Here is a 14,581-nt window from a genome sequence, read left to right on the forward strand (position 1 = left end):
CTAAGGAACTAAAGATTGAGAGCTCTAAATACAAAAGGCAATTTCTTTAGAATATAATTTACTGAATATGATTTGTATCTATTCTATTTTAGATACAAATACTATTAAATATAACTTCATAAAGTTAGTGTGTCTTAATCTATGTGTGATGAACAGTAAAACCGACCTTAATTCACAAAGCAATGAGATTTTGAGACAGAATAAGTCATTTATTATACGTTTTACATAAAGCACCTGAAAAGTAAAGCGGATTGGTAGAGAAATGGGATCTCTTGTTGTGTCAAAGTCTATGATTTGTTTTAAGCGTCTGTGCATCATGTGTTGTCAACCCCTTGTGTCTCAGGCCCAATTTGGCTTGTTTACCACAACAAAACATTTTGCATGCTGTCAGGTGTATCATAAATCCACACACACAATGTTACAGCACAAAAGGAGATAAACAAGCACACGGCCGAGTTGCCAAAGAAAAAGTGTTCACTGCCAGAAAAAGGCCTGCATTCCCAAATTCAGTATTTGATGCTGGAACGGCCAGAAGAACTGCTGAATATATGAAAAAGAGAAATGGGGTGGATACAGAAGAACTATCAGATAATACACCATCCAGAGGCAGAGGATCTGTGAAAGTTTCTCTTCCTGATCATCCGCTGTCCGCATCCGAATGGGCGAAATTCAAAGAGAGTTCATCCAAACCTGATCGCTTTGAGATGCAAATGATGGAAGGACTGCTGGCGGCTAATGCAGACGTCGACATCGCCAAGTCTCTCTTGGCCTACGTGGTTCAGGACAAAGGCACTCCTTTTGAGGTAGTTCACGGGTGGCCACCACTCGGAGGTGTTTGACACATACGACATCATGAGAACATGCTTTAAGACTCTTGACACTGGAGCCTCGTCCATGTTTATTAAAGGTCTCAGTCAAACTGAACGCTGGAGGGAGGCGCTTGAGGTGTTGGAGGGGATGAAAAAGGCCCTCCTGCCATCTCCTCGTAACTATAGTGATGCCATAACGGGGGCGGTGCTTCACGGTGACACCGAGACCAGCTGGATGCTTTACGATGAGCTTCTGGAACTGGGTCTCGTTCCTAATCAGGACACCTGGAAGTGTCTGTTTCAGAGCGGCATCACTCAGCATGGACAGGAGGACAAGCTCTTTTCTGTTCTCTCATATATGAGAGATAATCAAATCTACCCAGAGGAGCCGCTGATTCAAACTATCAAAGCTTGGTTTGAGAGGTAAATGTAAAATATGAGAATGCAAACATATTCAAATATTGTTGTTTTTATATTAAAAAAAAAATGTAAATACTGTTTACCTTTTTTTTTTCATCTGCGCAGTTTACCGGATCAGAAATGGAGTGGGAAGTTCTCATACGTGGTCCCCAGGTACACTTGCTATTTTCCATTTTATTCAGATATATTGTCAATAAAGACTTTTCTTAATTAGATCATTGGTGTGGCAATATCTTGTGATTTAGTGGAGAGTGCAAGAACTGCAAGGCATCACTTGAATCCATTCAGCTGACTGAGGAAGAGTATGGTGAGCTGAAGGTCAAAGTGATAGAAGGAAGTGACGTCTTCAAGAAAACCACCCCAGAGGTCTGTCTGTACATTTGAGTCTATAGATAGATAGATAGATAGATAAAAATAGATTTTACACCAGTGTTGTTGAAGTTAACTAGTTGAACATAAATATTAGAATATAAACATAAACTTAAAAATTAGAAATGGCCTTGGCAACTAACTGAAATAAATAATCTTAAATTCAAGTACTAAAATTACTAAAACTAAAATAAAAATAAATGTAAAAATAAATTTAAGCTAAATATAAATATTTTTTAAAAAGTAAGAATAAAATGAAAAAAAAAATGCAAGCGTTCCAGTCTCATAATTAATGGTGTTGGGGGGGGGCAATAATTTTTTTAAATTGTGAAATATGTCTTAATTCATTAGATATTTTAATGCATGTGAATAGCATGTATTAATTAAAATTTATTAGCATATTAAATTCTCATTAAAATCATGTTACAAATAATCTTAATGGTATTAAAATGGGTTTAATCTTTATGCAAGATATTTTTGATATTTTTCATATTCTGGAAAAGTGTTTTTATGAAATTCACCGTTAAGTAAAGGATTTGAAGGTCGAAGTTTTAGCAAGGCCTTATGTAGTTCCGTTTGACTCCACTAGATGGCGAAAGTGTCCTATGCACCCTATATTCTCTTTTCTACATGACAGAGTAAACATGTTATACATGTAACATATGCTATAGATGTTAAACATGTTACTTGATTTTTGATGCTTTTAGATTACTTTCTCATTGAAAATGATACAACAATAAGGACACATGGACTAAAAACTAAAGCTACATTTTGTGTTGCACCAAATAGGCTGCAGCCACTTGATAGGCAAAGTTGGGTAGCTTTCCAGAATTAGAAGATGTTCCATGCAGTTTTGATCTCCGTCATAAATGGAGTCTGCCCCTGAATTAGATGATGTTGTTGTCTGGAGGGCTGCTTTTTTCAGGCTGTGGGGTCTATAGATGTCAAAAGCATGTGATCCTGTCTAGTTTCCGCATTTAGATATGATGCAGGGGCTTTCCAACACATGTTCCTTCATGCGTCTGCCGGGTCCCTTGTTTAGAAAGCTCACGAACCCAGTCCAACCGAAGACACAAGGTCACAAGGCAAGCAATTCCTCTGAAATTCCATTTCCCAGAGAGAACCGTCGTGTTTGTTTGCAAACACCGTTCTCACGCTTTGGAAAACCCATTCAGTTTCCAAGCACTGTCTCAGAAAGGGACATTTTCACACAGAACATCTTGGAAAAACAAAGCACTCAGTATAGCCATAAACGATCGCTTATTTGGTCGTGCACATGATTGATGCTAAGACATGTGTACTGCTTAAGTGCCTTTAGCTGTTGTAAAATGCAACACAATGGGCTTTCACATTTCAGCCCTCAAAAGCCTCTCACATTATTGACCCTGGAAAGTCCCAGCCTGTCTGTCTGCAGCGCTGCATGGGCTCCAGCCCCCCATTGCTGCAGCAGTGCTTTATGAAGTGAAACCAGATCAAGACGGTTAAAACACCCCCAGTCAAAACTCTGCAGAAGCATTTAACAACCCCTAGACAATCATTTTGCCTTTGATGGAAAAAATGTGCTTCTTTTTGGGCGGTTAACATGACATGCCAAGCAATGACAAGTGTGTCCTGCTTTGTGACATGCTATACTTCATCAAAACAACTTCCAAATGTTTTAAATAACCACTTTAAAATCTTGCACAGTTATTATACATGACCTCACAATAAGTGTGAGATTACATGGAATATTTGTACTTTTAAACATGAAAAAAAAAACATTAATCCACAATTTATATGTAAGTTTCAAGTATTATTACAAAAAGGAAAAAATATTATTTTAAAATAACCGTTTTCTAATTTAAGAACAGTATTTATTTGAAATATAATGTCATTTTGGTGCATATTTGAAAATTATGTATAATTTTTTAAAGTACAAATATTTAATGTGTGTGTTTTTATGTGTGTGTGTTTATATATATAAAACCTTTGTAATACTTTATTTTGTCAGTGGAGTTTAAAAGTGCCCAAGTCGTACAGTTAATAGTCTACACAATTATTGTTATTAACACATTGAAAGATCCAAGTGAAATACTGTCAAACAATTTAGCAAAAAAAGCTGGGGTTTTTTAGCCTCCTTACATTCAGTGGCCTGGATTTTTTTAGGTCAAGCTTGAGCTTGGGGGAGCCTGTTTTTCCCGTTTCAGAAACTTCAAGCTTGTAATAAGGAAAAGTACAGGACTTGCAGGCTGCCGCGGGGGCACGGTGTGCTTTACACGTACTCTTATTCATCTATTTTCTTTGTTCTCTGTCAATTTGGCTGCCTTTAATTCTATTGGTATTTCATGCATGCTTTGAACAAAACTGAGCAGGTTCTTTTGAAGATTTACCAAATGCTGTTATTTGTTATAATAATTTAAGAAAAAGCTTGCAATTGTACATTGAGTTAATAAACACTCAAGGCTGAAGGAGCGTTTTGATTGTCATGGGCCATTGTGCATATTCCAAATGAAAATACTAGAATGTGATTACCATCACACCAGGATTAAACTTGTTTTGAATGTGCATATTCCCGACACACCCATTTTGTAGGTACACAGAGTTCTGCACGACCAGCTGGTACCACACACACACACGTGACCTCTCAACACCATCGGGGAATCCCCGGTGTTCCTGTTCCCACTCAACATAACCTCTCCATGGCCATTAGAGGGTGTGGAACGAAACAAAAACAATAGAACTGCACTTACAGTTCTAGATCTTTGTCAGCATCTCATTGCATACATTATCACATAGATAAAACCAAGATAAATTGTATGTTAGGATTAATTTTGTAGTCCTATGCTGAGAGTGCTAACCCTACCCAATGTTGCAAGATTTTATAACAACTCTGAACAGCTCAACTCACAACTCACCAACTGCTAACCCCCACCAAAACCAGAAAGGAATTCCCCAAATATCCAGCTCCCCTTCCCCCCTCTCGCTGTCCGTGGCACTCACCCCTCCCCCAGTCATGCATCCTCTCACCCACAGACGTGCTGCTTAACACACACTTAACAGGATTTTTAGCTTGCAAAATAGCTGCATGCATTCTTTTTTAAGGGCTTGTTTTCACATGTGGGTCACAATCTTCTGTTTTTGCATATTAGTGGAAATTGGAATTTTGGAAGGAAAAATTCTCACGCTTCGGGCAGAACTGAAAGCGCCGGGTTCCAGCCACCTGACAGTCCAGGAATACATCTGGTTTTGACAAGCTCAGCTTTATGTGTACTAAACAGAGGATTGTGTATTAGTTGTTGGACTTTACTTCACCACATTGTTGTTGTGTCCTCAGCTTTGAGGAAGAGCTTACAGAGTTCGCAGTTTGATCAAAACAATGCTTAAACTAAACTTCATTGTTTAAATGTCTTTAATTTATTGGAGAATTTTAACTTTGGAAAAACTTACCTTGGTTGCATTTCAGTGCAAAACATTTTTTTTCTTTACTCCAGTATATTTGAGAAGAAATGTATTACTGCTCATTATTTAAAATTGAATAAAATTTAAATAACAAGTGATGTCTGATTTGAGATGAATCATTAATTTTGAATCTGTTTAAACTGCCTGTTAAACTGGTTTATGGATTCCACCGAATTGATTCAGTTTGATGTTTAATTAAATGTCACTAGCCATTTCTTTATAATTATTTGTGTAGTCTACAGCAATTTCTCAATGAAAATAATAAAAAAATGTAAAAATCATACTATTTTTGTTTTAGTTTTAGTTTTTCCGTAAGTTGCCAAGGCGACATTTCTAGTTTTCATTTATATTTTTTATGCTTTCATATATCTATTTACATTTACATTTACATTTTATATTTATTCATTTAGCAGACGCTTTATCCAAAGCGACTTACAGATGAGGACAGTGGAAGCAATCAAAAACAACAAAAAGAGCAATGATATATGTGCTATAACAAGTCTCAGTTAGGTTAACACAGGACACGTAGCAAGGGCTTTTAAATAATATAATAAAAAAAAGAATAGAGCAAGCTGGTGTTAGAGGTCTTGGGTTTTAAGCCGATTCTTGAAGATGGCTAAGGACTCAGTTGGGGAGGATTGAGTTGCGGAGGTCATTCCACCAGGAGGGAACATTTAATTTTAAAGTCCGTAAAAGTGACTTTGTGCTTCTTTAGGGATGGCACAATCAAGCGACGTCCGCTTGCAGAACGCAAGCTTCTAGAGGGCACATAAGTCTGAAGTAACAAATTTAGTAAATGGGTGGAGAGCCAGTGGTAATTTTGTAGGCAAACATCAATGCCTTGAATTTTAATGCGAGCAGCTATTGGAAGCCAATGCAAATTGATAAACAGAGGTGTGACGTATTCTTTTTGGCTCATTAAAAATGTATATTGCTGCCACGTTCTGGATTAATTGTAAAGGTTTGATAGAACTGGCTGGAAGACCTGCCAAGAGAGCATTGCAATAGTCCAGCCTGGACAGAACAAGAGCTTAAACAAGGAGTTGTGCAGCATGTTCCGAAATAAAGGATCTGATCTTCTTGATGTTGAATAAAGCAAATCTGCAGGATCGGACAGTTTTAGCAATGTGGTTTGAGAAAATCAGCTGATCATCAATCATAACTCCAAGGCTTCTGGCTGTTTTTGAAGGAGTTGTGGTTGATGTGCCTAACTGGATGGTGAAATCGTGATGAAACAATGGGTTTTCTGGAACCACATGCAGTTCTGTCTTGGCAAGGTTGAGTTGAAGGTGATGGTCCATCATCCAGCAAGAAATGTCTGTTAGACAAGCTGAGATGCAAGTAGCTACCGTTGGATCATCAGGATGGTATGAGAGGTAGAGTTGAGTGTCAACAGCATAGCAGTGGTATGAAAAGCCATGATTCTGAATGACAGAACCTAATGATGCCATGTAGACAGAGAAGAGAAGTGGTCCAAGAACTGAGCCCTGAGGCACCCCAGTAGTTAGATGTTGTGACTTGACCACCTCACCAAGTTATTTTTTTTCTAATGTATATATATATATATTCTAAATCTATTGGCTTCTTTATGTATGGCTAGTACTTTTACTTACAAAATATTTAATCAGGGTATACATATATTAAATAAGTATTTGTGTACTTTGTTCACCTCTGGTGAGCTCTAGGCATGAGTGTGCATGACTTTGCAAACGCAATTTACTATGAAGCTAATAAATCAAAAGCCGTTTTCAGCTCTGCGTCCCAAGGACAGACAGGTGAGGGAGTGACTTGGCCCCAGTCCAGCTGGAAATTCCCTTGTTTTGTTTACATGTTGTACCAGGGACAATTCGGGAGGCATTTCAACCTCTTGTTAAACGACAACAAAGAAGAAGGAAGTTCTAGCTTTTTTTGGCCCTGTTATTCAAGGGGCCCTTATGCTTTTGTGTTATTCAGCTAAACATAACCTGATCACGCTTTTGAAGGTGAGCCAGGTGTGGTCAAGTTAAGTCTGAAGCTCTATCATATGCCTGTAACAAATGCCTATAAGATAAATCGGACAAACACCTTTTTTTAACTGTCCTGGGATGAATTCATAGAATCGGTAGACAATAAAGTTGTTTTTGTACAATGCTCTGACAGATAGTATGTTGAGTTCTTGGCAAGAACTTGTCAGACTATCTGTGAACACAATGCTTTATCTCATGGTTGCATGCTTTGCTCCTATACTTCCAGTACATTCATGACTGCACATAACTCTCTTAATCTCTCTTCGCTTAATCTGATATGTAGAGTTTCATTAGTTTCAGGCAGAATCTCTTACAACGATATATGTGCTTGCTATAAATGTCACTCACTCGTGATTTTCCAGAAACAATCTTGAGTTTAAAGGTGAAATGTGTATTTTTGGTCCCACTAGCATCACCGAACGGAAATGCAAAAATAGTGATTGTTTATCTAACAGTCGATTCCTCAGCTGTAATGTGAGAAAGTTAAAATCTGGATGTAATCCTCCTCTGTTTTTATATATACTTTTATAGCATTTATTAATATTTTATTTAACTTTTATTTTAAATATGTTTAGTCATCTTATGTGCTTTTAATATTTGTATATATTTATAATATTTAATAATATTTATAATATTGTATAATATTTATATTTGTAATATAATATATATATATATATATATATATTATTGATATTTATTTTATTTTAGTATTTTTATTCGTATTTTATTAATTTTTAAACTTAGTTGTAAGTTTAGTAATTCAGCTTAAATTTACTTGTTTAAAGGTTACTAAATGTGCTTATAATGTATTTATTTTAGTTTGTTGTCCAGGCAACATTTTTCATTTCCATTTAAGTGTAAGTTTATCATCCAATAATTAAATTTTATTTCAGATATTTTAATGATTATTAATGGTTGTAGAAGTTAACAACAACAACACTGGTTTGATATTACGTCTGTCCTGATTGGTACTGTTTTCAATTCGGTATAAAGGTTTTCTGTTGTCCTCTGTCTTGTGCAACACCGGTTGCTTTTCTCTTGTGCAATGTGCTGCACAACACCAAAGTGAGGAACTGTATATAGAAGCCCCCATACATCCAGCAAACCATATGTTCCTCTTGTTGAAGAAATTGAAACTGTGACTAGTTTTAGCCTCAGAACAAACAACATGGAAATATTGCAGTGTTTGTCTGTGTATCTAGATCACAACTGTAAGCTGTATATAGTCATGATTTTGAGATTAACCAATAATTTGTGTTCTGTACAGGAGCTTAAAAGCTTTAAGAGTTTTGTGAAGCAGAGACCCCCCTTTGATATTGTCATTGACGGCCTTAATGTAGCTAACACAACACCAAAGGCCACGCACTCTGAGACGGTGAGTTGTTGGTAACTCAATTGCTTGGGCGTTCCAAGACAGGGCTGGTTTGTCTGTGACCTATTGAATCACTGATCAGGCTAGATGGTCAACCTACTCTGATTGAAAGCTCTAACGGTGGAAAAAAAATAGGCATACTTGTGTTTGTTTACCTTCATGATTGAGTATTCAACTAGCTGGCATTCTAAAGTAAAAAAAAAAAATAAAAATAGTTCCACCAGGGGGTGATGCTAAGCCTGGGTTGCTTTTAACACAGCAGAACAAGTTTAGGAAACAGCCCCAATTTCTCATAGTTTCCAACCTCAAAGACACCCCAAACCCATGAAACCTACAGTTACTCAAACAAAAAATTAGGGAAAGTTCAATGTCCATGTAACTTTACACAGAATGTGTTACACATCGGCCCACCTACGAGATGGTGTCAGTCCCAGACAGAAGTGGCTTTACATTTGGTTATCATCCTTAGTAATTAAAGGCTTTTTTTTGCCAACAAATACCAACACCCACCCATCTCAGCTTCAACCACCCATTCATCAAAAACCAATGACTTTCAGTGACACATGAGGACCATTTGAGACACATTAAAGGGACAGCTCACCCAAAAAATTTTATTCTGTCATCATTTAGTCACCCTCCACTTTTTCCAAACCTATATGAGTTTCTTTCATCTGTTGAACAAAAAAAAAGATATTTTAATAATGTTAGTGACCGACAAATTCCCGGTAGCCATTGACTTAATATTTAATGTAATATTTTTATCCATACTATGGAAGTCAATGGCTACCGTCAACTGTTTGGTTACCAAGATTCTTCAAAATATCTTTTTTTGAAACGCACAGGGTTGGAACAACTTGAGGGTATAATTTAAGAATTTAAATTTTTGGGTGAATTATCTCTAGATACTGATTTTCACAAGATTTCCGTTTCAGTTTGTTGACTTCTGAGTGGATATTTGGATATCTGTTTTTTTTTTATCATTCTATAAGTCAGAAAATATTGTCAACGGCTAGAAAAAAAAATCAATTTTCACCATGTTTTTAGAAATAAAATGTATAATATAAATCAGGAGAATGATGCAGGAACAAAACCTTCATAATATACTGTAGATAGAAATACAACTAGTAAGGTTGGTGTAAATAAGTGCTACTGAAGTTGAGATTTCTGGCTTGGTGCATAACTCCTTCGGAGAAAACAGCCTCTAAACACAGTGTGTATTATACAGCCATTGAAGTCTACAGGCATAAAAAGATAAAGTGCAATAAAACTAACACTGTGTATTTAACATGCTTTCTTTCCACTAGACTGAAAGAAGACAAGTTATGGAAGCAAAATAGACTAAAATCAAAAACTAGACCATTGCATAAAAAAGTTATGTTTTTTCCAGCAGTGTCTAACTTCAACAGATATGAGAAGACCTAATACTCTTGACATTAAACCACAAATTATGATGGAACACAAACTCTCGACCTTCAGTCAGATCCTTTTTCTTTCTACCCACTCATACTTGGTGTCCATCTGCATGTCACACATTATTAACACCACAGATGCAACCCATGGCAACTGAACATGCAGGCAGGGGATTTTACACTCATTTTGCTATGACTAACCATGTATTTAAAGTCAGACATGTGCATTTTGTGGTCAAGTTTATTTTTGGTGGCAACATTTACCCCACTTCCTCGCTAACTGGCACATTCATTGAAATGCTAGTATTAACCGGTTTTGTCTGCACACAGTCTGTGCAGGGTGTGAAAATGAAGGCCTAAGCGAACTTGTTGCCAAAGTAGGCCTATATGGTTTGTTTACAGGCTAAGTTATCAGACTCTATGCAAGAAAGTTACTGTAAATTGACTAAACTAACATGCTGGAAGGAAGTGCATATCTTTAGAAATTCTTAAGCAAAGGAGACTGGAGGCAGATGTTACGTTTGGATTGTGAGACATGGCACTATATTGTCTACGGTGCTTTCCAGAGTAAAACAGCCCATCTGTGGCTCACCGTTCACTTCCTTATCATGAATTAGCAGAAGATGAACACACCTGCAATTCACATTTAGCACTTCCTCATGTCTGAAATAGCAAAATGAGGGATACAAGATAAACTGGAATTCACTGGGACTGACTTTGCATATTCAAACTGTAGATAACATTACGGTAATCTAAATTTGAGTAAGAAATATAATTAGAAGGTAAATACAAAGCAGTTGGGTAATGCAATAAAAAAATACAAAAAATGATACATGCGTGCATTTTTATGTATATATATATATTTGAAAAAAAATTGAAAAAGCACATGTGTACGTATATATATACCATTATTATAACTAAACTAAGATATATACAGTTTAACTCTAGTACATGTATTTTTACTAATTGCATATTTTTTAATCAACTGGTTCCAAAGTGATTGTTAGTCGATGTATGAATTATATCTCTTTTTTTGTTTTTTGGAAAAGTAACCTTTATTTAAAATAATATTGCTATATATTTTGTAATGAAATAATATTTTATTATGTATTAAATATAAAAAATTATTCTGAATTATTTTCTATAGCTTGTGTACTAATGGTGAATAAAAAAATCTAATCAGTAACTCCTGTAAATAAGAGTAAGACAAACAAATACCTACACACTACATTTAAAATAATTAGGCCTATCGCATGAATAGTTATGTATATGCAAGTATATGGGGTGTTAAATCTGAACATCTACATACAAAGAACGTTGGATATTTTTAGCACATGGTTGTAACCTTTAATGTCTTCACTTTGTATGGTGGGTATTGGAAAAACAACTTCCTGTGTAATCAGGAAACCCCCCCCCCCCATCATGGTTTGTGAGTGAGTAGGTGGTACAAAAGTAGGTTAAAACAATGTGAGCAAGAATAATTTCCCTCCAGATGACCTGCTAAAGTCCCAAATAAATCTGTAATGCCAAGGGAAATTCCTCCAAAAAAAGTAATGCGCTACAGCTCACTTCATAGAGAACATGCTGAATGAACTGAGGTCTCTCATTCATGATTCAAAAATTATGAATGGCCTCGTTCATATTTAATATCTAAATAGAAATGGTAAAAGGTCACTGAGAGTGTGAATTATCTCTGCAGTTGCTGGCAGTCGTATCAGAGCTACAACAGCAGGGGCTGAACATCCTGGTCCTTGGCAGAAAGCACATGCTTCAACCTTCCTGGAACTGGGACAGACAAAACATGGTCAAAATCAAGCAGAAAGCCCACTGTTTCTTCACCGAGAACATGTTAGTATGACCCCCCTTTCTTTAATCACGTACTGCCCACACTGTTCCAAAACCTAGTGAGCTGCCTAAACAGGATCATGGACACTAAGTTCCAAAACATTTGTGACATGATTATTCTGACTTTGTCAGTTAAATTCTGTGTTTTGTGGAGGCAGCAATCCCATAATGCACTGCAACAAGCTCAGTAAACAACTCATCCAGGATTGGTCTGCATGAAAATAGTTCAATCTAGAATATATTTTTATTTTAGTGTTCCTATAGCTCAATTGGTAGAGCATTGCGTTGGGGTTGGGGGTTCGATTCCACAGGAACACATGATAGGTAAAAATGTATAGCCTGAATGCACTGTTAACTCGCTTTGGAAAAAAGCGTCTGCTAAATGGATAAATTTATATTCAATTTAAATGTAATTTTGAGTTAGAGTATCATATATTAGTTTAGCAGCATAACTTTGCATGTGTTACACTGTTCAGAAAAACATTTTCATGCAAAATGCTGACCATTTATCTGATCAAAACTACAGTAGAAACGGTCATATTGTGAAATATTATTTCAAAATAAAAGAACTGTTTTCTATTTGAATATATTTTTAAATGGAAATTACTTCTGTGATGCAGAACTGAATTTTCAGCATCATTACACCACTCTTTAGTGTCACATGATCCTTCAGAAATCAGTGTAATATTTGGTGGAAATCATGATCACCATTCACCATGTTTGAGATGAGTAAGAAAGAAAAGAAATCAATACTTTTATTATTAATGAATTATCAAGGTTTTCACAAAAATATTAAGTGGCAAAAACAGGTTTTAAGATTGTTAATAAGAAGAACCATTATAATAATAAGAACCATTACATTTACTTTTAATCGTCTAGTAAAGAACGCATTTTTTTTTTATAAGAATATGAAAGACAAGAAAAGAAAATATTTTTGCATCATTAATAACTGAACACCAATAATTTATCATATTCAGCATATTAAAATGATTTCTGAAGAATCATGTGACACTGAAGGCTGGAGTAATGATGCTGAAAATTTAGCTTTGAAATTGCAGTAATATATTACAACTGAAATATATTCAAACACAAACAGATATTCTTTTACATTTTAATAATATTTCACAATATTAATGCTTCTACTGTTACTGTATTTTATTCTGTAGCTTGGTAAGAATAAGAGACTTCTTTCTAAAACATTTAAAAAATCCTAACCTTTGAGACCAGTAGAGAGAGAGAGAGAGAGTGTGTGTGTGTGTGTGTGTGTGTGTGTATAAAATGATGTACAGAGATGCTTCCTATAGTTATCATAGAGGCTTCAATGTGTTATGTGTCAGTTGCAAAATTCAAAATTGTTAGTGAAGTATGTATCGATCACTTTCCTTCAATATAAACTCATAATGATTCCATTCACCTATCATGAATGGTATTTTTGATAGAGTGCACTGTTTTTCTTGGATGGCTGCCACAGATCTGAGGATGACCCGTTTCTGCTGTATGCTGCTTTGCACTCTGGCGTTCACTGCAACTTTCTTAGTCGTGATCTGATGAGAGATCACAAAGCCTGCTTGCCAGACAGTGCAACCAGATGCCTCTTCTTCAAGTGGCAACGTGGCCATCAATTGGTGATCAGTCATTACGTCCCAGGAAAAATAGTTCAATTTCAGGTAGGTTTAGAAATGGAGAGATCTTTTGCAAACAAGATTACTCTTAAGGACTGAAACCCTCATTATGATGACTGTTGGCTCTGCTGTGTTTTTCAGAGGATCTCAGCTTATGACACCATCGTTCAGACATCTGGTGGCTCCTGGCACATTCCTTATGATGTGAATAGAGCAGATAGAGCCACGTATGAAGTTCCTCAGAAATGGCTCTGCCTCACTCCAGGACATTGAGGCTGGAGTTACTACTACTGTGCTGGCTGAGAAATGTGAAATAAATAATACTTTGCAAAATGTCCAATTGTGTCTCTTCTACCTCTTGTCTATATATATATATATATATATATATATATTGACTGCTTCTTTTATAATCCTGTAAAAAAAAAAAGGCCCAAATTTAGAACTATAAGGCTGTGTCTACAGTGCATTTGCAGAAATCTTTAACGTTCACTAGTACAGGTTAGCCATGTAGGTTTTAAGTCAATGGCAAACATTAAGGCAAGGTTCAGCTATATTATAAAGGCAGATTTTAACTGACAGTTTGTGTTTTCAGGTGTTTTTCATAACTGTCAAGTGGTGGCAAATTATAAACCTCAATAGAATGTGCTCTTTGGTGCTCTTTACTTATTCTAGTTTTGGAAAGATCTAAAAAAAAAAAAAAAAAGTGAGAAAGTGAAAGTGACATTCAGCCAAGTATGGTGACCCATACTCAGAATTTGTGCTCTGCATTTAACCCATCCGAAATGCACACACACAGAGCAGTGAACACACACACACACTGTGAGCACACACCCAGAGCAGTGGGCAGCCATTTATGCTGCGGCGCCCAGGAGCAGTTGGGGGTTCGATGCCTTGCTCAAGGGCACCTAAGTCGCAGTATTGAAGGTGGAGATAGAACTGTACATGCACTCCCCCCACCCACAATTCCATCCGGCCCGAGACTAGAACCCACAACCCTTCGATTGGGAGTCTAACCCTCTAACCATTAGGCCACAACTTCCCACATATTGTTATCTACATATCATTTATATAACTGTTTGTCCATACACCACATGAATCACCAAAATAACCCTGTGTTTGTCTTCCCTACATCAGCAGACCTGAAAACACTCATAAACTATCTCTTTGGACAAATGCTTGTTTTGTATACCATTTCGAAGACTGACTGAACCAATTCTGCATTTTGAAACAGAAGGTTTACACTCCCTTATGAAAATACACTCATGATAGAAATTAACTACTCTATTAAGGG

The 14,581-nt window shown here is 36.3% G+C and overlaps 1 pseudogene; it reads left to right on the forward strand.

The window, feature by feature from the left end:
- Positions 1-5: 5 nt before the first annotated feature.
- Positions 6-13,626, forward strand: LOC113060781 (mitochondrial ribonuclease P catalytic subunit-like; annotated as a pseudogene).
- The last annotated feature ends 955 nt before the right edge of the window (positions 13,627-14,581 follow it).

This window comes from Carassius auratus, chromosome 42, assembly GCF_003368295.1.
Source record: "Carassius auratus strain Wakin chromosome 42, ASM336829v1, whole genome shotgun sequence".
Lineage (NCBI taxonomy): Eukaryota > Metazoa > Chordata > Actinopteri > Cypriniformes > Cyprinidae > Carassius > Carassius auratus.